Source organism: Sarcophilus harrisii, chromosome 1, assembly GCF_902635505.1.
Source record: "Sarcophilus harrisii chromosome 1, mSarHar1.11, whole genome shotgun sequence".
NCBI classification, from domain to species: domain Eukaryota; kingdom Metazoa; phylum Chordata; class Mammalia; order Dasyuromorphia; family Dasyuridae; genus Sarcophilus; species Sarcophilus harrisii.
This window is the reverse complement of record NC_045426.1, coordinates 593113084-593139247: the sequence shown is the minus strand read 5'-3', so window position 1 is coordinate 593139247 and position 26164 is coordinate 593113084. Positions and strand designations below refer to the sequence as shown.

At 32.4% G+C, this 26164-nt stretch overlaps 1 long non-coding RNA gene across 2 annotated transcripts; it reads right to left on the bottom strand.

Annotated features, from left to right (window-relative positions):
• On the bottom strand, positions 1-25539 carry LOC116420679. 2 transcript variants are annotated; one of them, XR_004231071.1, is made up of 3 exons: positions 24354-25539; positions 11884-11961; positions 1-545 (listed from the first exon to the last, which is right to left on the bottom strand). It is a non-coding gene; the product is annotated as an uncharacterized LOC116420679 (long non-coding RNA). The 2 variants fall into 2 exon arrangements; XR_004231072.1 differs by lacking the exon at positions 24354-25539 and adding an exon at positions 19042-19984.
• Positions 25540-26164: the final 625 nt, after the last annotated feature.

The window sequence follows — 26164 nt, the reverse complement described above, 5'->3', positions numbered from 1 at the left end:
TAAAAGGAAAGGAAGAGAAAGGGGAAAAGAAAAGGAATATAAAGGAAGGGGAACGTGCATATTCATATAGACGCATTTTGCAATAGATGATTTCATTTTAAGTTATAAAAGTTAGAAAGACTTGTAACTTGAGAGATTTTAAGTGCTATTCTAATTGGGTAAACCACACTAAGATTTAAATGTCCAATTGGAAGGAAAGAAAAATTCAAAAACATTGTTGAATCATCTAATATGTTCATTTTTCAAAACTAAATGCTATTTACATTAATTAAGATATATTGAAAACAGAATAGTAGACTTTGTCCCTTGACTTCTTTCTTGGGAGACATCCTGAGGCAGTCTTCTTTTTAGTCAAGCTATGCCAGTGCTCACACAAGTACAGGCCCCTGAGAACTTTGTTGATTGTTGTCTCAGATGTATGGCACGTAGAACTGCAATAACTGTGATGTAAATGATTCTTCCATGTTCCACTTTTACCATATTTCAAATTATATTGTAGTCGAGATCATGTACATCTTCGTTGTTAGCACAGAGAAGCTCTCTGCCTGTTTAAGAGAGAAAGTGAGGCTACAATGACAATCATCATCATTAGGTCACTAAATGTGCTGCTGAAAAACTCATTCCCTGTAATATATTTAGTGTGCAGTGTTCTACCTACTTTTAAAATTAAATTTATTTTGAATTAAACTACCATTTATTATCTCTCTCACCATATATTTTGGAAGCAAGAGGGATGCTCTATAAAAATCCATATAATCCTGATATGTTCATATATATACATATATACTATATGTTCATATACATATATATTATATGTTCATATGCATATATATATATGTATATAGTTCTGAAAGGACAGAGTCTATGGGGAGAAAGTTAGAGATTTAGCATTAGAGAAATGGAGTTCAAATTCTGGGTCTGCCATTTTTAATATGTGTGACCTTGAATAAGTCATATAATCTTAGTCTAATTTTCCAACTGTCCATCCCTCCTTTGAAAGTCCAAAGATTATTCTCTTCAAAGTTCTCTGGGAAAAGCCTATGTTTGGAGGGGTCAAACCAGACTGTGGTGTTGGGATGGGTAGACTGTGGTAGTTTGGAGGTTTTAGTTCCTGTCTCAGTTAAGGATGGTGGCAAATGCTGTGCTAATACACTTTCTTTTTTGTTTCCCTTTTTGTGTTCCTTTTGATATCTTCATTTAAGCTATGTGACTATCTTTAAATGTGTCAAATAAAAGACAGGATGCTGCATTAACTAGCTTGTTTGGTTCTTCTGAAAAGCTCCTTTCAATCCTACCATCAATGGTATATCTCTCCAATACGATATAAAGATCAGAGATTGTTTTGTATCTCAAATGCCTAGTCATTACCTTCATGTAGAAGCCACTTAAATACCAGTAGAACTGAACTGAATTGAAGGAGTTAGACTAGATTGTCTCTAAGGATCCATGCATCTCTGAGTTTATAATCCACTATCCTTAACTGAGACATCAACTAAAACCTCCAAACTAGAGCAGTCTACCCATCCCAACACCCCAGTCTGGATTGTTCCCTCCAAATATGGGCTTTTCCCCGAGAGCTTTGGATAGAATAGTCTTTGAACTTTCCAAAAAGGGAAAAAAAAGTTGAAAAATTAGATTGAGAGAAATCATATGACTTATCCAAGGTCACACAAGTTGAAAATTTATGATGACTTGTATAGGATAAGTTCTAAATAAACAGAGAGAAGGGAAAAAAGCAAAAGAAGTAATTTACTGTGCTAGTGTTAGGATCAGAGAACCCTCTTCTGCCTGTGAAATGTACTATAATCACTCATCTCCAAATCAAAGTGGCATCAAATAGGTTTCTTTGCATCTTTAAAGAGTTGTTATTTTTTTCCTCTTACTAATTTGAACATTATTAAGGTTACAAGGCTGCTCAGTAGATAAGAATGCTCTTTCTGAAATCAGAAACATCTGAGTTCAAAAACAATCTCACATACTGCTTGTGTGATCTTGTACAAGTTACTTGACAAATCTGCCTCAGTTTCCTCATCAGTAAAGTGATCATAATGATAACACATATCTCCTATAGCTGTTGTGAGGACAAAATGATATAATATTTTTAATTGTTTTGCAAAACTTTAAATGCTATATAAATAAAAATACTAGCTCATGTGATTATTGCAGTAATAGAAATAGCAGTTAAGTCTACAGTCAACTTTAAAGCAGTAGTAAAGGAAGAATTAGCATTCCCTGGATTATTTTGATTCATTTTGGGTTTCGTTTTGAGTGAATTCAATCAAGTTTTGCCTATGCCTCAGAAACATTTTTCTTTATATAAAAATTTTGTAAAACAATAAAGTTATGGAAATAGAAAGTAACTATAGAATTCTACCTACAACATAATTCATAGTGTAAGGAATTTCATCCAAAATAGTTAAAATAAGGCAAAAGTGGTTAAAATATGTCCTTTGATTAATATTGGTCAAATATGTCATTATAGAAACCATCATAAAATAAATGATCCTATGTTTTCTTACTTTCAAGACTCAAAGCAAAGAAGGCTTTGCAATTCATTTAAGGGAGTTATAAGAAAAATTGTTTTAGCAGACTATATTTTGGTACTTTAATCATTTAATTTTGGTGATTTTTATAGTGATTGCTGTCAATAGTTAAGTGATAATTGCAGATTGCCCCTTCTAGAACATTTAGGATTTTCTTGAGATGTACATTTGCTTGATCACTTTAGTCCAATAAATGTATATTTATCAGATCTCTCTTTCCCAGATATTTTAAATTTGATATCCCAATGGCTAAACCAATGACTAGCCTAAGTCTAAACATTCAAAGTATAATCCAGATACCTACTTCTGTGATCCCTGAGATCCTTACAAGGAGTCTACATGATCAAAATTATTTTCATAATAATGCTAAACTATATTTATTTCTATTCCCCTGTATATTGATGGATATAATACATATAAACTAAATTAATTTTAAAGAAGTCCTGAGACCAAAATGTTTGAGAACCAATAGCCTAAGCTATTTAAGCACTAGTAACAATCCACAATCTACTGAACTGACATATTTTACTATCTTTTGAATATGAGGATAAATTTCATTACTTAATGGGTTATGTTTCTACAGTATCATTTATTAAGTGTAGAATAAGTACTGGATCAGTAATTTCATTGTTGTAGGTAATCCCCAATTAGGAAACTCTTTTCCCAATTGATGGAAGGTTGAGACCTTCTCTACAACTTAGATCTTAAAAAGTTGTTTAGACTGAGTACTGAGAGATCTATTGACCTGTGTAGGAGCACACATAGGATGTATCAGAAGTAGGAACTGAACCCTAGCTTTCTTGACTTCAAGGCCAACTCTATGCCACTGTGCCCTGCTGTTTATTAATAAGAATATATTATAAGATAGTCATTTAATCATGATTCCCAGACATTATGACATCACAACACAGAAATTAATTATACGTCAATCTAGCTATACCTAAGTACCTAATGTGGTACAGAGGGAAAGACCACTGAATTGGGATTCAAAGCACTTGGCTTCAAGTCTGAGCTCTGTAACTTTCTACCTAGACAACTGGAGATAAATCACATAATCTCTATGGGCCTCAGTTTCAACCTCTGTAACATGAAAAGGTTGTTTCACCTGACCTCAGAAATGTCTTTCTACCCTTAATATAGAATTCTCAGTTTATGATTCTGTTTTTATTTCAATGACTTTAATTTGAGAAACTTTTGATTGATGTGTGGTGAAAATAACTTAAATCCAGTTTTAAAATATGACTGACATTTTACCATTTATTTGGAAATAATAGATCCCAGATCCATCCATCAGTGACTTCTAATTAAAGGCATTGCAAACTTTAAATTAACTTCTATTAGTATATTCATAGTGCAGATGAATATATTTCCCTTGGATATTGTGAAACTCCAATTTTGAATGTGCTCCAGGAAAATAAAAAATAGAGAGGTGATAACTTTTTGGACAACTTTAATCTGCAACAGTTTTGTTTCTTAAAAAAATTTTTTTAAGAACAAAGTGATTGAACAGATTGGATTGTTCAGAGGAATTACTGTTGGAGGTGGGTAGAGACAGGCTTTTCATTCAAAATTCTTTGTGTTCTCCACATAGGCCAGATTTTCCAGTTAATTGGTTGGTTTTTTAATTCACTTTGCCTGAATATTTATTTCTGAAGTTGAAATATAGTTAAACAGGTTATTAACTGAAATGAAAGTAAGACACATGTTGCTGTCCTATTATTTAATTTTAATCAAGTCCCAACACTAAGAAAGTTCTTTTTTACATCTACAATGAATGAATAAACATGATGTGGATTGAATTTCAGAAAACAAACCTGATTGAAAAATAATTTTCATTTTCTATTTTAGAGAAAAATATGGCTAAACTACAAAGATCAAGAATGAGTTCAGTTTTTTTTCAATAAGTATTTTTTTGTCCAAAATGCTAGGGATGAACTGATAAAACCCAGAACTGAATTTCAGTAGAATTAGGAGCCCATAGGAATATTATTGATTGTAAAAAAAATCTGGTGGAGCGCATTTGCCAACTTCATCAGCTTCCCTCTTTGCCCCTGCTGCAAAAGACCCTCTGAGGCTTAGTCTGAGTGCACTTCTCAGAGGATACATCTAAGAGAATGCTATATATTCCCTCAAACTCTAATGATATGAATAATTAATGAAAGGCTTATGAAATATGCACTTAGGAAGCTCTGGGTTGTTTTTTAAATCTATTTTTTTTCCTTTCTTTGCTTTAATACTATTCTGATAGAACCACACCGAAGATGAGGAAAAGACAAAAGAAAAATGGAATCTAAATGAAGGCAAATTTAATGTAACTGATGGTTTTCTGAAAGCTGATTGATAGTAACTTTCATTTAAGTATGAAGAGAACCCAAAATGCATAACTTTTCATTTTAATTAATTTGTCATTTCCCCCCCAAAAAAAAAATTATGGTGCTAAAATTGTGTAAATAAAATAGCTAAATCTTGTCTAATGGGCATTCAGATAACTCAGGATAAATGAGTTGATGAAAGAGGTCATCACTTTAGAGGAACTGACAAACAATCCCTTCAGAAAAACCTATACTTTTTTTTAAATTTATTTTCCAAAGTACCTGGGCATAGCAGGCTTTCTTTTTTCTTTTTAAATCTGTAAGCAGCAAAATTAACTGGTTTTAATTATTTTCATTTCATGTTTTTGGAGTGGTTTGGGAGTTTGTTTTTTGTTGTTTTATTTTTAATGTGTATATGTATATATATATATATATATATAAATATATACATATGTATATACATATATACATATACAAAGGAATTACTGTTGGCAGTGAGGGGTGATAGGCTTTTCATTCAAAATAATCTACATTGTTCAAATTTTCCAGTTAATTAGTTGGCTTTCCAAATCACTTTGAATATTTATTTTTGAAATTTAAAAATAGTCAATATATACACATATATATGCATATACATATATACATAAACATACATGTATACATAATTTCAGGAAAATAAATACAAGATAAATACAAGAGATTGTCAATCTTTCTTTATGTTATGGGCCCTTTGGTAGTCTGGTGAGTACAGAGTCAGATCTCTTTTCAGAATAATATTTTATTTTGTTTTGTTTAGACTATGATTGAAAGATATGCTAGATTACAGTTGCTTAGTGAAAGTAAAGTTGTTGCTGTTGTTTGTTGTTATTTTTATATCAAGTTCATGGATACCTTGAAATCTATTCATGGAGCTCTTGGCACTCTATCTCCAGTTAAGAAGCCCTGCTTTGTAAGGAAAAAGAAAAGATAAAATATGGGCAGTGTACCAAAACGCTAACAGTTTGTATTGCTAATAGACATAGAAAAAGTGACTTTCGTAAATTGTGTTTTTATTAAATTCCTTATTATACTCAATTAAAAGGGAAGCCACATCAGGAGTTTTATATCCTAATGAAACTCCAAATCAAGACATTAAACAATCATTGTTATAGGATGAGGAATATTCACATTCAAAGGTGAATGAGTTTCAATTTCTCTGCATTTTCTCTTAATTTACTAAAACTCTATGGAAATGTTTGGAAGCACTGGCAATTTGAAATAAGTTTTATTATAAAATCAAAACAATCTTCTTATACAGAGTTGATTTTTGTTTTGGGTTTTTTTAGATTATCTCAGGTATGGGAATGGGTGAGGCATTTGCATTTTGTCCTATTTAAAATCAATCCTATTCATATTGATAGACTGAAAAAAATTGTGTTTGGTAATGATTCAGAACAGCACTGGACTGAAAGAACAATCATGGAATGTTAGAGTTAAAGGAAACATGAAAACCCTCTAGTACAACTTTCTCAAGAGAGGCTACAAGTTACAGTTTTGTATTTTGTCAAGATGAACAGCTTTTTAAAATTCGCTTTTAGGAAAAAAAATTGTCTTTTCAATGCAGTTGTGCACACATGTGCATATATACAAGCTCATACCATCCTTTTGAAAATATAAACCAAGATTACTCGTATTGGAAATCTTTTTAAAGTACATTGAAGATCATTCTTTAAGGAAAGGGTGTTTATCTTCAACTGGCCACCAGAGGGTGATGGAAAACAAATCTGTAGTAAAATAATTACATGAACCAAATCAAGCTTTGTTAAAAATTGTTACTTTCCATTTATTGTTCCCAGTTATGGGCTGACCTGATCTGTTGTTTTCAGTGAAGCTTGAGAAAATAGGTATGCTATTGTTTTTATTAACTAGTCATTCCATTTTCAAGTGTTTCTATCTAAGAAAGAAGATGCTGGTTTTAGATGTGAATTTTAGTATTTTTTCTCCAATTCTGTTAAAAGATTTTCTGATAACAATAGAACTTGTGATGGACAATTTCTAACACATCTCAGAACTAGTTATAATACTCTTTGGGAAGTGTTATCCCCAAGGAGACTAACAGTGTCTTTAATGTAGGTACTTAGTTTCTTGGATTGAATATGGTATGTGATACATATTGATGATCTGAAAATATTTGTTGTTTGCTGTTCAATCATTCAGTTGTGTCGAACTTTTCATGATCTCATGGATCATATTTTCCATGGGGGATTTTTTAAAGCAAAAATACTGTAATAGTTTGTCAATACCTTCTCCAGTGAATTAAAGCAAAGGTTAAGTTACCGTGTCAGACTGAAATTCAGATCTTGCTGATTCTAGGCTCAACACACTATCCATTGAGTCACCTAGCTGCCTAGCTTGAAAATACTATTGCCAAGTATAATTGTGTGATGTGACTCCTTTGATCAGATTGTATGCTGAAATGTGACAGCTGAGTCTGATAGGTTGAGAAGATTTTCAGTCAGCAATAGTTGACATATGTTTTGCTTTAAGTTTTACAAAGCATTTTATATTCATCATCTCCTATGATTGCTTCAAAGACTTAAGATAGTTATCAAAGAGTTTGATATGGATTTGCATATTTATAGGGAATTGGTATGACATCCTTTATTATTAAGATGAATAACTGAAAAAATGTATACTCTTAAATGCTGGGTGAAGGGATTAAGTGACCTAGTCTTATAAACATAGTTAGTATGCAGCAGAAGCAGATCTATAATCCAGATTTTCTGATTTCAAAGCCGTCCTTCAATCTTCTATACCTTTGCCTCTCACTAATATAATGCTACAGATACCATTATACTCATTTTGCTGATGAGGAAATAGTCTCTGAGAGGATAAGTGACCATCATGGGGACATGATCACCTACTACCAAATATCAGAGACTAAATTTGAGGTCTCTTGTTCTAGCCAGTCCATCCTGTTACTTTTCATTCAGGGAGTAATTAAAGTTTTTCTTTCTTATTACAAATATAAATCATCAGCAAATATAAAGATATCAATATGTGAAGAATACAAATGAGTGTACAAGTAAATGAAATTCTGTTTAAATAGTTTTTCAAGCATATATTACATGTGACATGTGACTAAGATGCTAGAAACTAAAGCTCCCTCTTCAGAACTTATTTTTGTTTTCTGTATATTTTTAAAATATTTTCTTTAATGCTCTTTTCTTTTATGTCATTATTCATTAAATAAGACACATACCCATCCACTGAAACCTTCCTTTGTAACAAAAATCAATAAATTGGCCAATTCTGAAATGGCATATATAGTCCATTATTTGTCAGCTCATAAGTAGGTAATGTGCTTTATCTTCAGTATTCTGGACACAGTTTGTCACTATTTTGATCAAAGATCTGAAGTCTTTCAGAGATATTTTGCATTACTGTTGTCATCATATTCTCCTGATGCTACTCATTTCACTCTGGATCAGTTCATAAATAATTTTTTAACTATGAACCTTTTATAACCATCATTTTTCATGATGCAAATAATTTTCCATTGCCTTTGTTTAACCATTTTCCTAATTGATGGGCACCCCATTTTCCCTCCTAGTCTTTGTTCTTTGCTACAACAAAAGAACTGCTATAATTACTCTTGGGATAAGTTATAACCAGTTGCGAAGTGAGAGTGAGGAATTTAAGGGGAAGAATCAATACTTCTCAGTGGAGGTATGCTCCACTAAGTTAAGACATTCCACTCCAAATTTGTTATACAACTTCAAAGAAATTGAAGACATTCATCAAATATACTTTATTACTTTGGGTTCATGTTCATATTGGTCAAACAAATACCTATTCCAAAGCACAGCAGTTTCCTTGGCTCATATCATCGGTGTATCAGCCTGCAGACTTGCTTCAGTTGACATTTAATGTACCTGATTGAGTATTGAAAGTCTCAAAGAAGCACAGTGAAATTTTAGCAAAATGTGCTTGTTTACAGGCTCTCAAAGTTTATAGATATAAAAATGAGGAACAGCAGGTTTTTTGTTTTTAAAGAATCTGTCAGTAAATTCTAAAAATAGGAAACAAAAAAACTTGAATTTTATATTAGTGATTTAAGAAGTATTTATATAAAGCCTTCAGGATATGAAAGAGTTTCTGTTATATGACTGTTATGATAGAAAACTTGATGAAATGTGATGATAGAAGAATAACAGATGCAGGAATAACTTAGAATTTTTTAATCAGATTTTTGTTTCTGTGAAGACAAATATACAATTACAAATAAACTGGTATATCTACTATGCCTTCATTAAATTGTTAGAAACTCATTGAACTTCCTGAATTTATAAATAACTAGAGAAAGATGTAAGGTTCACTAATTAACTGACATAGTAAAAAATGCAATTTTTTGATATTCATCTTTAATTACATCTAATCTTTTTAGTTTAAATTCAATAATATACATTTGACAAAACACATGGGTTTTACCTTTTTAATACTGAAGAATTTTAATGATTTTCATATATAATTATTTATGAATACCTAATCAAATTATCCTTAGTATTATCTTTTTCTAATAGTATTCATATTTGTAAACTCTTTTATTTCAGTCATTTTAATGATTAAAGTAGCAGTTTGTAATCATAAAACTACTTAAATAATTCTGAAAAATACATAGTTGGTAAATATTGTAACATACACTAAATCTTAACCATGTAATTTTCCTGTTTCCAAAATCTCCAGTGGTTGCTCATTGTAATGAACAAAATCCAAACTTCTTAGTCTGATCTTCAAGGCTTTCTGTACTCTGGAATTTTTCATCTTTTCTTTTACTATTCCTTCACATTTGTGCATTAAAAGCAGATCTACTCATTATTTCCAAAATATACCTTCTATTTTTCTACTTCTATGTTTTTACTTTTACCATATCTATATATGAATTTTCAATTTGGAAAATCCTTCCATGATCTCTATAATGGAGATAAGCAACTTTTGTGTAACTTTCAGTCTTAAGAGAGTTGTATAGATGTGGAGATTTAAATGACTTCCCTCTAATCAAACAGCTAATATATGTCTGAGGCAGAATTTGACCTCACTCCAAGTTGCATCATCAATAATTTCTAGTAGAGGTATCAAACTCAGATAGGAATGGGACCTCTGTTGGCTGCTTATTTACTTAGAAAACCACAAATTCATATTACCGATGTTGTAATATATTTTATTTATTTTATTTTGTTAAGCTTTTCTCAATTGCTTTTTAATCTGGTTTGGAATGTAGTATGGAATTTACAAGATAGATAGATATATATATATAGATAGATATATATATAGATATATAGATATATCTATATATCTATATATATATATATACTCTATAGTGTGGGTGTTTGATACCTCTGCAAATCCCTATCTATTCTTGAAGACTCAGCTCAAAATTCATCACCTTACTGCCTTACCTATCAGATTGGCTAAGATGACAGGAAAAGATAATGATGAATGTTGGAGGGGATGTGGAAAAACTGGGACACTAAAACATCATTGGTGGAATTGTGGACTGATCCAATGATGGATCTGATGGGGAGCAATTGAAACCATGCCAAAAGGATTATAAAACTATGCATACCTTTTGATCTAGTAATGTCTCTACTGGATCTGTATCCTAAAGAGATCATTAAAAAGGGGAAAGAATCCACATGTGCAAATATGTTTTTGGCAGCCCTTTTTATAGTGGGAAGGTACTGGAAACTGAGTGGATGATCATCAGTTGGGGAAATGACTGAACAAGTTATGATATATGAATATAATGGAATATCATTATTCTATAAGAAATGATGAACAAACTGATTTCAGAAAAGCCTGGAAAGATTTACATGAACTGATGCTAAATAAAGTAAGTAGAACTAAGAGAACATTGTATACAACAATAACAAGATTGTGATAATCAACTGAGATAGACTTAACTCTTTTCAACAATGAGGTGATTCAAAACAACTCCAATAGACTTGTGATGGAAAAAGCCATCTGCATCCAGAGGGAGAACTATGGGGATCAAATGTAGATCATATCATAGTATTTTCACCTTTGTTGTGGGGGTGATGGTGGTTTTCTTGCTTGTTTTTTTCCTCATGTTTTTTCCCCTTTTGATCTGATTTTTTCTTGCACAAACAAATGTGGAAATATATTTAGAATTGCACACATTTAACCTATATTGAATTACTTCCTGTCTAAGGGAATGGGGAAAAGAGGGAGAAAGAAAAATTTAGATTATGGAGTTTTTTAAGGATGAATGGTAAAAAATTACCTTTGTATGTATTTTGAAAAATAAAAAGCTTTTATAAAAAAAAAAATTCATTCCCTCTAAAACTGTTCCTTGTTGCCTCAGCCTGAAATGATCTTCTCCAGTTTCCTACAGAACTCCATTTTTGATTAACACTACTATACTATATCATATTATATACCATACTATCACACTTCCCATATAACTCATTTGGCAATGAATTGCTATTACATTATGATATTTTGTAATGAAAAGAATGCTAGATTTTGAACCTGAAGATCTATACTTTAATCCTACTTTGCCACATATTTGCTACCCATACGCTCCTAGAAGTCATGTCTCTACCAGGGGTCCTCAAACTATGGCCCATGGGCCAGATGAGGCCGCTGAGGATGTTCATCCCCTCACCCAGGGCTATGAAGTTTCTTTATTTAAAGACCCACAAAAAAATTTTTTTGTTTTTACTATAGTCCGGCCCTCCAATAGTCTGAGGGACAGTGAACTGGCCCCTTATTTAAGAAGTTTGAGGACCCCTGCTAGGTTTTCAGTGTCTTCATCCACAAAATAAGAAGTAAAGATAGATTACCTTCCCTTATCCAGATCCCTTCCCAGGTCTAAATCAATGATTCCATATCTTCTCCAATATTTATACAAGCTATTTAGATTTGTGAAGTATATTACATATGTTATCACTGCAACCAAATAGATTTTAAGCTCCTAGAAAAAGGGACTATGTTTTATGCCTCTTTGGATTTTTCATATTACTTACCATAATGCTTTGTTCAAGGTAGGCTTTTAATGAATGTTTGCTGATTTGATATATGAAATGAAAACACCTGTGTTCCCCCTGTTAACGACAGTAGCAATAATCATTAGTATGCATAGCCGAACTCTTGGCCTTTCCTACACATAATACCTCCCCTTCAAACTAATTAACTGCATTGGGAGAGGGGTCAACAACCTCCTCTACATTGAAAAACAACAACCAAGAAATGTCAATTAGAATCACAGGTTGCCAATCTTGGAAGGTGAAGAAGGAACTTAGGATAAGAAAATAGACTGTGGAAAAGTACAGTGGAAAGAGAACTAGCTTTTGATTTGCAGAAGCTAGATCAAAATTCATTTCTTGAAAGTCACTCTCTGTGTGACAGGAAGCAAATCACTTTCTCTCATTTCAGTTTCCTCATCGGTAAAATGAAGTCATTTCCACTTCTAAATACATGATCTTATGAACCAAAAATTAAGCATAAGAAACAAGACAAAAAGATAAGTGTGTATAACACAAGAGAATTGAAGCTGCCATTGTTTCAGATAGCACTGAATGGCACAAATAAATAAATAGGTACTTATTAAGCTTTTAGAATGTGGAAAGCTCTGTGTAAGGTCAGGGATATAAATACAAAAGCAAAGATAGCCTTGTCTTCAAAGGGCTTACCTTTTAATGGGAAACACAACACACATAGGGGATTGATGGTCAGGAAGGGATACTTTGGTCTGGAACATTACAGGTATTATAAGATCAGAGAGAAGTATTGATAAAATCCACACCAGAAAAATGGCAGAATTTGATTATAATATATGGTTTCAGACTGAGAAGAAAATGAGAGTAAAAGTGAATGCTCATGGTAAGAAAGTTGTAGACATGTGGACTAAAAAGCTAAGTGCAAAATAAGATACAGCAAAGGCTTTTTTGAAAGGGAAGTCTAGGAGAGACTTCAATATGTTGAAAGTAATACAAACTGAAACCAAGGGAAATATTTAAATACAAAAAACCAATTAGGTATATGAGAGAGTTGGGTCACCAAAATACTTCATTGGGACATCTAGGAGACTCCAATATACCAGAGATGATGTAAACAGAAACCAAAGGAAACATTTAAATATGAAAAATAAACAGGTATGTAAGAGTACATTAGGCTACCAATCAGGCGAGTGAAACCTCAGGGCAAAAATTCCCCTAAAGTGGAGGTGTCATATTCACAATCTGTAACACTCCCAAGTGCAGCTTGAACTGCATTAAAATGTAATTGGGAAATATTTTAAAAAATAAATCAAAATATAACAAAATATAGATGATGTTGTTATATGTTTTCCTAAGTCAATATGTGGCTCTTAGGGATCCTTCTATATGGTTTTGTGGCCTTTTTCTTATATAAGCTTGATAGCACTGCTGTAAAGCATGGTCTCTAATGTGGGTAGCAATGTAAGAAAATGGCTATGGAGGACATATAATTGGGGAATTATATGCTGACAAGAAAGAATGACATTGAACAAAAATAGATTTTGACTAGTAATATTCACTCCCTTTACAACATCATTAAATAATATAATATAAATAACTCAGAGTAAGTACTTTGCCCTGTTTGCCTCAGTTTTCTCATCTATAAAACGAGTTGGAGAGAGTTTGAATCCCATTTCAGGCACTTATTAGCTATGTGACACTGGACACATGTCCTCCTTTATGTCTCAATTTCTTTATCTATAAAATAAAGAAGGTAAACTTGATGGCCTGTAAGTATATGACCCAGCTCTAAATTTTAGATTCTAGAAGAATGATCTTCAAAATTAGCAATTATTTCTAATTATCAAATCTGATGACCCTTTCATAATTTTTTTTGATCCTTCTACAGTAATTGATAGTGTTGATCCCCATCTTCATCTGTACTTTTTTTTTCCTCTGAACTTTCATGGCATTGCTCTTTCTTGTTTCTTCTGCTACCTGTGTAATCCCTCTCATTCTCTTTTTCTGGTTCTTCATTCTATGTCTCCATTTTGAAGCTCATTGGTCTAGACTAGGGGTCAGCAAATTATTGCTCAGTTGGACAGTTGCCAGTTTTCATATGGCCCTTGATATGGGAATGCTTTTTTTATATATTTTTAAATTATATTTTAAAATATTAAATCATTTTTAGCTCATACAAAAACAAGCTGTGGGTAGATTTGGCCTTCCCTTGCTTATTCAATTGTAAGAGCCCTTTAATTAGTTTTCATGCTTTATGTCTCTTCCTACTGCATTACATCATTCACAGAGCTGCTAAAGTAATTTTTTGGATTTTTTTGCTGAGGCAATTGAGTCTAAGTGACTTGCCCAGGGTCACACAGCTAGGAAGTGTTAAGTGTCTGAGGTCACATTTGAACTCTATCCACTGTGCCAACTAGCTGCCCCTAAAGTTAGTTTTTAAAAGTTCAGCCCTAACCATGGCACTCTCCTTCTAAATAAATACAATGGATTCCTTATTATTTGTAGAATAAAATACAAATTAGTCAATTAGTATTATTAAGTTCCTGCTGTGTGCCAGACACTGTGTTAAATGATAAGGATATGATAGAAGGCCAAAAAAAATTAAATAAATAACCCATAAAAACTATTCTCTTCTCTCAAGAGATTCATAATCATAAGATTATTCTATTTTTCTCTTAAAGCCCTTCCTCTAATCTATCTTTCCAGCTTTATTATACAGTAATCCCTTAATACACCCTATATTCCAGTCTAACCAGTTTTCTTATAGTTCTCCACCCACAACAATCCATCTCCCATTTCTATGACTTTGCACTGGATATCCACCATACCTATCTTACTCTACTTCCTTATTTCCACCTCTAAAATATCCCCTCATTCCTTCAAAGTTCATGAAGCAGCCCCATCTTATACATGAAGGCTTTCATGATACCTCCAACAATTGCTGCCTACTTTCTCAAAATTAATTTGTGTTTCTTTTGTCTGTATTTTGTGTATACTTCTTTCTGTATAGGTTGTCTCCTTTGAACTCCTTGAGGGTACGGACTCTTTTAATTTTCTCTTTGAATCTCCAGTATCTAGCATAGCATCTGACACATAGTAAATGTTTAATCAGTGATTATTGATTATTTGGTTGATGTGGAACAGTAGAATTCAAGCCTGTCTTAGAGAGGTTGAATTTGAAGTGCAAATATCCTGTTCAAGAGACCATATCTAATAGGGATTTAGAAATGGTAGGTTGGAGTAAAGATAAAAAGTATGACTCAAGGTTTATAGAGATAATGGTTGAAATATTGTAAGAAGATGAGGTCTCTAAGAGGGAGCATGTAGACAGAGAAGAAAAGAGTATTGAGAAACATAATCATGGGGAATATCTATCATTCGGGAACAGAAAAAGGGAAATGGAACCAGCAAAAGAAACAAAGACAAAATTAGAGAGGTTCTAGACATTTTATTTAATGTACTAGAGGACAAGGGGAAAGAGAGTATTAAAAAGTTTGTAGCCATCAGGAAAAATGAAAATTTGAACTACGTAATTCAGACAGTAAGAGGATGATTTTTAACTCTCAAGAAAGCAGTTTCAATAGAATGATGCTAGTAGAAGTGAAAATCATTGTTAAGTATTAAACAATGAATAGATAAGGAGGATGTGAAGCCAGCAAAGAAATTTGTTCAAGAAAGGTAAAAGGTTGAATTGAAACTTGATGGAATAACAAGATAAAAGAAAGGTTGTTTTGCTTTGTTCTATTTTTCTTGGAATGGTAAACTTGATATGGTAGATCACATTTCCAGGCAAAGAAAAAAAGTCAGTGAACAAATTAAGACAGAAAGGGCAAGATATGGGGGATAATCTATATTGCACAATGTGGAATGAGGCAGAAAGGGATAGAATCAAGAGACAAGTATACATAATGTTGGACTTGGAGTCAGGAGAATCTGTGTTTAAATCCTTCCTCTGGCATTTATTAGCTGTGTGAGCATGGGCAAATCAAAGTATATATGATCATAAGAGAATACTTAGTCTGCAGGGGGGGAAATGTAGTACAATTCTTTCATCCTTGATCTATTTGTAAGTCAAGTGAAGCATACAAGGAAGCATTGAGCTATGTAACATACATTCTAATGTGTTGAAATTTTCTCATTAGACTGATCAGATGAATCATTTGATATGCACTCTTTACTAAGGCCATATCTAAAGCACTTATTCTTTCAATAACCATTTATTAAATACCTTCTAGATACAATTTGAAGTATAAGGTATTCTTTTCCAACTTCATTTTAACATACGATTTTCATGGTACTGGTTAAGATTAAGATATAATGCATTTTCTGCCATTATTATTACATCATTTTATCAAGGAGAAACTATTCTCCAGACCATCCTCTTTTGGATCAATCTTCACTTCTACAGTCAGGATATGTAAAAATGAGAACTTGAAAAGAATTATGCTTTTCAAAAAAACACATTAAAATACAATGAGATTAAAAATAGCATCATATTAAAGAGTTCTTTGGTCATTCATTTTTATTGATTTCATTGATTATAATTGTGTGATAATGCAATAAAAGTATTGTTTTAAAGAACTAAATTGTTTTATTAAGCCTTAAATTAAGAGCATCTCTAATTGGGCAGGTACCATATGCAAAACTGTACACAAACTCACCCTATTACAACTGGTAAAGTAAGCATACCTGAAGCAAAATACAAAAATACAAAATTACCCTATGTGACTGAATATCTAAAAAATCAATCTGAACATCAGCCATGGCCTCCTAAAAAGATTAGTACAATCAAGAATAAAAACCCACAAGTGTGAGGTACTAAAAGGTTATTTGGCAATGTCTCCTTATGATACTTAAATAATGAAAAGCATTTTCAAGGGATCCATAAATTTTCAATATGGTGCAAGGCCATCTTATATTTATTTGTAAAATAAAAACCAAAAAACCTACAAAAAAACTATTAGTTTCTTTCCCACATTCATACCTGAAATTTACTTTTTAATTTAAAAACATAAATTGCTTTCTAATTCTGAAAATAAATTTAAAATTAGAATAAAATTTTCCTATCTATTTATGCTGCAGAAGTCAACTTGGATGAATAAAGCCAAAAGATAAGTCAAAATTAATCATTTTAAATTCATTTAATCAATGGCCTGAGGCCAGATTTCCTTATTGTAGAATGAATGTTTAGGCTGATATAGTAAGAAAAATTAATGTTTTTTATTGTTTGCTTGAAATTTCATTTTACATGGCAACAGATTTATAATATTTCCAATATTCTTTATTTTTTTTTTCTGGCCTTGATATCAGATTGGATCATAACTATTCACAAGTTTGGAGGAAGAACTATTAAATTTTGGAGGAAAAGACAATTGAGTGAAGTTTAGGGAAAAGCCATGCAAAAGGGAAAGCCAACAAAAGAGTTCTTAATGTATGGAGGATTAAAAAAATGACAGAAGTAAAAAGTGTCTATGCCTGGTTGCAGTATAAATCTGGTAGTGGGGTAATGGTAGATAGAATTTATTATTCAGTGTGTATAAAACATCAGGTTTTATACAAATTAGGTTGATGTGAAATGTTAGTGCTACCTTTATTAATAGCATTGTGGGCTCCTCCCTGAAAAAAGATAATGTGAATAAGCACTTTCTTTTTATTATTATAGCTTTTTATTGGCAAAACATATACATGGGTAATTTTTCAACATTGACCCTTGCAAAAACTTCTGTTCCAACTTTTCCCCACCTTCCCTCCACCCCCTCCCCTAGATGGCAGGTAGTCTCATACATGTTAAGCATGTTAAAGTATTTGTTAAATACAATATATGTATACATATTTATACAGTTATCTTGTTGCACAAGAAAAATCAGATTTCTTTTTTTAGAAAAGTAAAAATAACCTGGGAAGAAAAACAAAAATGCAAACAAACAACAATAGAAAAAGTGCAAATGCTATGTTATGGTCCACACTCAATTCCCACTGTTCCTTCTCTGGGTGTAGCTAGTTCTGTTCATTACTGATCAATTGGAACTGAACTGTATCCTCTCATTGTTGAAGATAGCCGCTTCCATTAGAATTGATCCTCATACAGTATTGTTGTTGAAGTGTATAATGAACTCCTGGTTCTGCTCATTTCATTTGGCATCAGTTCATGTAAGTCTCCCCAAGCCTCTCTGTATTCATCATTTCTTACAGAACAATAATAGTGAATAAGCACTTTCAAAGTGAAATGCATCTAAGAGCTATCAGTTTGTAAAACCCTGCATGTGCTTTCTTTGAACACTTACATTTGAGGTCTATGAACAGGAATTTTGCAAGTACTGAGGCAAATAAAAGGTAGTTGCCAAGTAATTTGACATTGAATACACCAAGACTAAGTTGGGATTCCCTTTTTTCACTAAGCTAGAAGCCTGCCATGGCTTTGATTTCGGTCAAACTCATATGACTTAAGTCAAATATAAGGAGTTCATTGATATCTCTGAAAAAATGTAGTACAGGACCTGATTGCTACTGTTCAGCAGGCACCATATTTTTCTCTACTTATTGATGGGTCTACACATATAAGTATTAGTAATCTGAAAATAACATATATTCTGTAGATAAAATTGTCACATGTTAGATGGCACAGTAGATAGAGAGTTAGTCCTGGAGTTAGAAAGACTCATCTTCATGAATTCAAATCTTGTTTCACATCTTATTAACAGTGTGACTTTAGGTAAATCACTTAATCCTGTTTACCTCAATTTCCTTATCTGTAAAATAAGGTGGAGAAGGAAATGGAAAACAACTCAAGTATATCTCCCAGAAAATATCAACTAAAGTTAAAAAGAGTCAGATATTTATTGAATTTTAAAAATGCCCAAGAGGGGAATGCTAAAAACAAACCATTGTCATTCCTTATTATACCTTGTTTTGGATATCAGATACAAATTTGTGGGTGTTATGGGTGATGGCACTAGTTCTAACCTCCAAATGAATTTCCTTATGCAGGAAATGCCTTTTTTTCAATGTCAGTTACACTATCTTAGTCATTATTTGGAACAAATAGCAAAGGACATATTCAAAAATATTACTTCCAGAAGTTTTTTACATATGTACTTCTCTTTATATCTTGTGTCAAAATATTCCCATTCTTCTTTGTCACTTGAAAACTTTTGTAGAGATTAAGAAGAAATGTTTGTACCATACCTGAGAGAATAAGTGGAATTGATTGGGTTCAGCACAGAAACTGAGCAAGTAAGGCCTTTTTCCAGCTGTTTCCTGTGGTAGTGTTGCAAATCAAAGGCATAGTCAGTGAGAGAATAGCAAGGCCTAGGGACAAAACAAGATTCCAGGACTACTTGAGGATTCTAATTAACTTAAAATTTGTCCTACATCTTACTTCTTGAGTTATTTGATCCCTTCTTCAAGCTGGCAGTGTCACTTCAAAATGATGTAGATTTGTTCTATGCTATACTTCCTATAGAGAATTTCTATGGTAACCTAGAGAGAATAAAGAATGGGGCCTTGTATGGTCCTCTAAATGATTTATTCATGAATTCAAATTCAAGAAATTCAAAAAGGGTATCTTTCAATGGCATCAGACTAATGGTGGTGCTTAAAAGCTTCAGAGAAAATATTCTCATTTATACAAAGTGACACAGAAAATTGTGCAGCTCCCATTTGGGGAATTATGTAAAGATGATGTATTCCAATGTTTGAAACTCTTATATATCAACATATTCCTCCAAAGTTTGCTTATTTGGAGGCTATATGAAGTCAAAGAACTTGAAATATTTATCAGTTGTTTTGAAAATCTGTTAAAATCAAATAATGTGGCCATGTCCCAGTTGGCTTAGAAATGGTACCTGTTCAAAAATTTCAGATGAAAAGTCTCACTCATCTTTCAAGACAAGAGCTCTAGAAGTATGTGCCAACAAAGGCAAATTCAACAATATTTATCATATGCTTTCTATTCTCTAGTCCTTTCCGGTTTCATCAGCAGTATTGAAAAAGGATTTCCTGTCTCTAAAAATAATGGTAACATCTCATGGGAATAAAATGATCAAAAAGGTCCTTGAACATCTAATGCAGATTTGTATTGTAGATCTAGTCAGAGGTATACACTCTCCGGCTTACTTCCAAATTTTTCTTTTCTCAATTAACTAAAACAAACATACTAAAGAAAAAATGAGAAAGAAAATAAAATGCAAGCAAACAACAGAAAAAAAGGGTGAAAATGCTATATTGTGAACCACACTCAGTTCCCACAGTCCTATCTCTGGGTGTAGATAGCTCTCTTCATCACAAGATCATTAGAACTGGCCTACATCATCTCACTGTTGAAAAGAGCCATGTTCATCAGAACTGATCATCATATTATCTTGTTGTTGCCATGTACAATGATCTCTAAGGTTCTGCTCATTTCACTTAGCATCAATTCATGTGAGTCTCTACAGGCATCTCTGAAATTATCCTGCTGATGATAAAATCTTTTTTCTGTGTTTTTATCCATAATCTAAAATTTTATTTTAAAGCAGCAAAGTATTTTTCTAGCTAGTAGGGCAATTACTTTTATTAATGTTTTATGAACCAACCAATAAAATAATTTCATTTTAGTTTATTTAAATAAAACTGACCAAAGTGAAATAGAATGATGGTATTGTCTGTCAGCTATTTCTTGCCTTGATTTACTTATTAAGCAATTTAATAAACCTTTATTGGGTACATGTTGTAAGACATTGTATTAGGCACTTAGGATAGAAAAACATAAAAACACAGTGTTGGCCCTGGAGGAAATTATGCTCAAGTAATAAAACATAAAAAAATAACTTTTAAATAAACATAAGAAAATTTGAAAAATGAGAATTCAAAGAACCTGAGAGACTTAGAATGGTAGTAGAACCCATGTTCCAAAAGTCAGGAAGGAGTAAGAAGCACACTCCAAGAATGGGAATCAACCTGTGTAAGGTACAGATGTGGAGACAGAATTTCAAATATAAGGCACAATGGAGCATGAGTGGAACAATGTAAAATAAATTAGGAGAGATAGGCTGAAGCTAGATTTTAAAGAATTTGAAATGCCAAAGTAAAATGTTTGCATTTTTATTCTAGAGGCAACAGGGAGCCATTGAAACTTCTTGAACATGCTGGGAGTGTTCTCACCAGAAATAAAGGAAAATGTAAGAAAGGAAAGTTATAAAGGAAGAAAATAAAGTATTCTAATTTAGAAATGTCTCGATGACTATGAAACATCCTGGTGGAATGGCCAAACAGCAGTTAATGATGTGTATCAAGAAAGAGAAAGACAGAAAAAAGAAAGTTTTCAAAAGCTATATTTACATATATGTGCATTTACATATATGTTATACATTTACATTTATGCTTTATATTTACATATATGTTGTGCAAACATACACATATATTTATGCATATATATGTATTTTGAAAGAGAGAAAGCACACTACTGTAAGAATCATCTACACAAAGACAATGAAATAGAGGATTTTCATCTGAGGAAAAATGAATAATTTAATTTACATGAAATTTAAAATATTTTATACAAACAAAACCAAAGCAGCCAAAAGAAAGTAAAAAACTGGGTGGGGATAAGGGCAATTTACAGCAAGTTTCTCTGACAAAGGTTCCACTTCTCAAATATATATAAAATTATGTAAAACTTATAAAAATAGAATCCAATTTCCAATTGTTAAAGTATCAAAGAATAATAAATATCAAAATTATCAACAATCATATGAAAATGCTTTAAATCACTAATAATTAATGAAAATATGCATAATGATAAATTCAAATTAAAACAAATCTGAGATATTATCTTACATCTATAATATCAGCTAACATGACAGAAAATGAAAATGGCAAATAGTAGGAAAAAATACAGAAAACCACATATAGTAATAGAGTGGAGTTACGCTCAAAAAGTCATAAAATTCTGCATACTCTTTAACCCAGCAATACTACTACTAGAGTTATGCCCCCAAAGAGATTAGAGAAAAAGGAAGAGGGTCTATGCATACAAAAATATGTATACCAGCTCTTTTTTGTGATAATAAGAAATGGAAATTGAAAGAATGTCCATTAACTGAGGAATGGTTGCACAAGTTTTATAACATTGTGATGAAATATTATTGTGCTATAAGAAAAGATGAGGAGAATGGTTTCAGAAAACCTGTAAAAGACTTATATGAATTGACGCAAAGCAAAGTATATAGAACCAAAAAACATTGTACATTTTAACAAGAATATTTTAGCAGTGATCCACTGTTATAGACTTAGTTACTCTGATTAACACTATGACGTATGGCAATTCTAAAGGACTCATGATGAAAAGTGCTATCCAAGTCCAGAGAATTAATGGATGAATGCTGAGGGCAAATTAAAAGCATATTGCTTTTCACTTCATTTTTCTTTTTTTTTTCCCAACATGTAATGTTTTTGTATGATTTCACATGTATAATGAGTATCATTCTTTGCTTTCTTAAAAGGTGAGGAAGGGACTAGAGGGAAGAGGAGAATTTTAAACAAAAAAAATTTTTTTAAATAAATCTTAAATAGAAACAGGTGATTTTTTAAAAGAAAGTGAAAAGAAGAATAGAATGATGACAATGAAATGTCAGGAGTAAATTAAAGTTGTTTAAGAATTAGTTTAAGGATATCACTGTTTTTGGAGGTACAGAAAAGGCCACTAGATGGAGAAAAACTTTCAGAGGAAATATGAAAGGCTCAAGGTCACAAGTAGAAAGACAGGGAAAAGGGTTTCCTTCTTTCTCAGAGACTGAGGTTAAGGAGGAGAGAATGAGGGATGGCATTGAAGTACTCAGATAGAGAAGATGGAACTTATTATGGATTGCCTTTCTTTTTATTATTTTTAATAAGTCTCCTTCCCTCCTTCTCAACTCTGAATTAGAGAAGGCCAACATCTGATAAAGATATATGTGTGAAATGATACACTTTATATTTCCATACATTAATTCTTTTTCTGGAGGTGAGTAGCACTTTTCTTCATAAGTCCTTTGTAGTTGATTTGAATGTTCATATTTCTCAGAATAGTTTACTCATTCACAGTTACTATTTGAATGATATTTTTGCTAGTATATAGTTTTCTTGATTCGCTTTTCACTCTGCATTATTTCATGTAATTGCTACCATGTTTTTCTAAAATCAATCCTACTCTTCATTTCTCATAGCACAACATTATTCCATCATCTTTATTTTCTCAGTAAAGGATAAGGTCTTTTGTTGAGAGGAAAGGAAAAGAGGCAGTGGAAAAGGTTTGGGAAAAGGCTTTTTCCTCCTAACATACCTATAATCAGAGATCACACATAAATTTTGATTTGGAAAGGATATTAGAGGTATTCTAGCCTAAGAAGAACTGAAGCCAAGACTGGTTAATGACTTGCCCATAATTGAATAGTTAGTAAGAGAGATTAGATTAAAAACTCAGATCATCTGGATCTAGATCTAGGTCCGTGATTTTTCCACCACACAACATTGGATCTCACAATTGTCCCATTCACCCTGGCTTGTAATGTTGAAATCATCTCTGATGATCCTCTCATATCAGGTATCAGGTCTTTTAAACTCCATTTGAATAAATAATCTCTCATCTCTAGTTCATCCTTTCCACTTCATCTCCAATCCATCCTTACCACTCCCACTACAATAACCTTTGCTCATGCCCCATCTCTTCTTGCTTAGATTAATATAATAGTTTTCTACCCTTCTTATTTTTACTTTTTCCTCTTCTATTACTAGATAGGCAATATGGTACAAACAAAAATGTACTAACTCCAGAGTCTAGAATTCAAACCCTGCTGCCAAGATATACTAATTTCATGAATTTAAGCAAAGGTCTCCTTGGACTTTCATTTCCTCATCTGCAAAATGAGGTCTAGATGGCCCATGGGGTTCCTTCCAGCTAAAAATATATGATCCTTTGTATTGCTTTCTGAGTAATTTCACTAATGTTCATATTCCCCATTTGCTTAATAAATAAAGCTTAAAGTTCTGACATTCAGTTCATTCAAGGCCTTTCACAGTCTGGTTCCAATAATCTTTTATCCTTTTTTTCAAATCATTTTCTTCACATACTTTATGTTCCATCCAAAGTGGACTATTTCTTCATCCTCCATTTTTATTCTCCCCACTCTTCTCTTTGAATTCTTAATCATACTATCCACCATTTTCGGAAGGAGTAAGGATTCTTCCCATCTCTGACTATGGAAATTTATCCTTTCCTTTAAGGCCTAATTAAAAGTTTTTCAGATAATTTCTTAACTGGACATAATTAATCTCTCCTCAAATTTTTCATAAGGCTTTACCTGAATCTTGCCTTTGCAGTCATTTACCATGCTTGAATACAGAAGTTGTCTTGTTTTTTTTTCTCTATGTATTTCCAGTACTTAACATAGATGACTATACAGTTAGCCCTTCATAAATGATCTTTCATTCATTCATCCTTTTGTTCATTCATTCATCCCTATTGTATCAGAGTTACTTACATACATGTTCTTCTGCATGTTCCTTGAGAACAGAATATGTATTGCTGCTATCTTTGTGTCTCCCCAAATCCATAATGTTCCTTGAACCTAATAGTTTATAAATGTTTGTGGACTGGAGACAAATTTATTGGCTTCAGGGATTAGACTTGCAGTCTGTATTAAGGAAGAAAGAAAAGAAAAATAGACAATAGCAGAAGTAAAAGAGTGAACATTAGAAACCTAATCAAAGTAATTATTGTTTTTTCCACCTCAGCTCTAGTAAGTAATGGGTAGTCTCAAAACATGGGAATAGCTTTAAGATTTTAACAGTTGCAACAATTAAAAGCCTTAAATAAAAGTCCTTAGACTCATGAGTGCATTCCCGCATTCTCCTCTGCTTACCACACTTTGCGTGCTTCTTTCCCGTGGAGACATGTCTTTGAAGTTAGCAGAGCTCTGTGGGAAGAGCTACTTGCATGGAGATGTGCTGAGAAAACAAATTAAGTAATTTATGTGCAGGGACTCTCGGTTATTTCCTTTGAGACAAGCACAGTGGGTTTGCAGAACGAGGTCTACTTTTGGAATAAAGTGGTTTGTCCAAACTGTTCTTACTTAAAATATTATTTAATTTATTATTTATTTGTTTCTTAAGTATGTATTTGAGACTTGGGATACATAGAAATAGGAATCAAGAGACTCAATTCTCAGTCCTAGCTGTCATGCAGTAACCCTTAAAGTCAGCATTCAGCTACAATTACTGAGTCTTTTAAAATATTTATTGTTTTCCTTAAAGAGTAATGCAAACGTGAATAAAATAAAACATATATAATATTTTTGTCAAATCATATTCTTAAGGTTTCCAAGAACGCTGACAATTCTGAAATTGTATAATTTGTGAGATTCCCTCCTGAAAAACAATGACCTGTTCCATCCCCAGAAAAAAATAATATCTGCATGGGCCAGTAGGTGGCAGCACAAAATGATGTCTTTTCTGAAGAGAATCCTCTCCAAAAATAGCTCAAGTCTCAAAGAATGGACATGCTAGGGATGTCCTGGAAGAAGCAAGGTTTAAGTGAATATAGAGTCAAAGACTAAAAATGGTTAATAAATGTGATGCAGTCAGAGATGTGATCCTGGCTAACCACCATCATTTGCCAACACCAGCACTTGACATCTGTAGGGTGCTTTTAGGATTTACAAAACCCTAACAGGGTTTTTATTTTTTTTTTTTTGTCTTTTATAACATTTGGTCATGTATACTTATTGTGTATCTAATTTATATTTTAATACATTTAATGGTTTGGTCATGTATGCTTATTGTGTATCTAATTTATATTTTAATATATTTAACATCTACTGATCATCCTGCCATCTGGGGGAGGGGGTGGGGGGAAGGAAGGGAAAAATTGGAACAAGAGGTTTGGCAATTGTCAATGCTGTAAAGTTACCCATACACATATAACCTGTAAATAAAAGGCTATTAAAATTAAAAAAAAAAAGCATTTTACATACAGTTTTTCCTTTGATCCTCCCAACAATCCAGTGAGGCTACAGAAATTATTATCCCTGTTTTTCAGCTAAGAATACTAAGGCTCAGAAAATGTTACCCATTGTCATTCAGCTACCATCAAATTAGACGCTCAAACTCACATATTTCCGAACTACAAATAGACCTGTCTTTCAACTACATCATGCTGCATCTTAAGAGTTCTGGAATTGGAAGAAAATTGATTATCTAATCCAAAGTCCTCATATTATAGATGAGAAAACTGAGGCTCAAAAAATGTTAAATGACTTACTAAAAGTTATTCAACTAGTTAATGACATTGCCA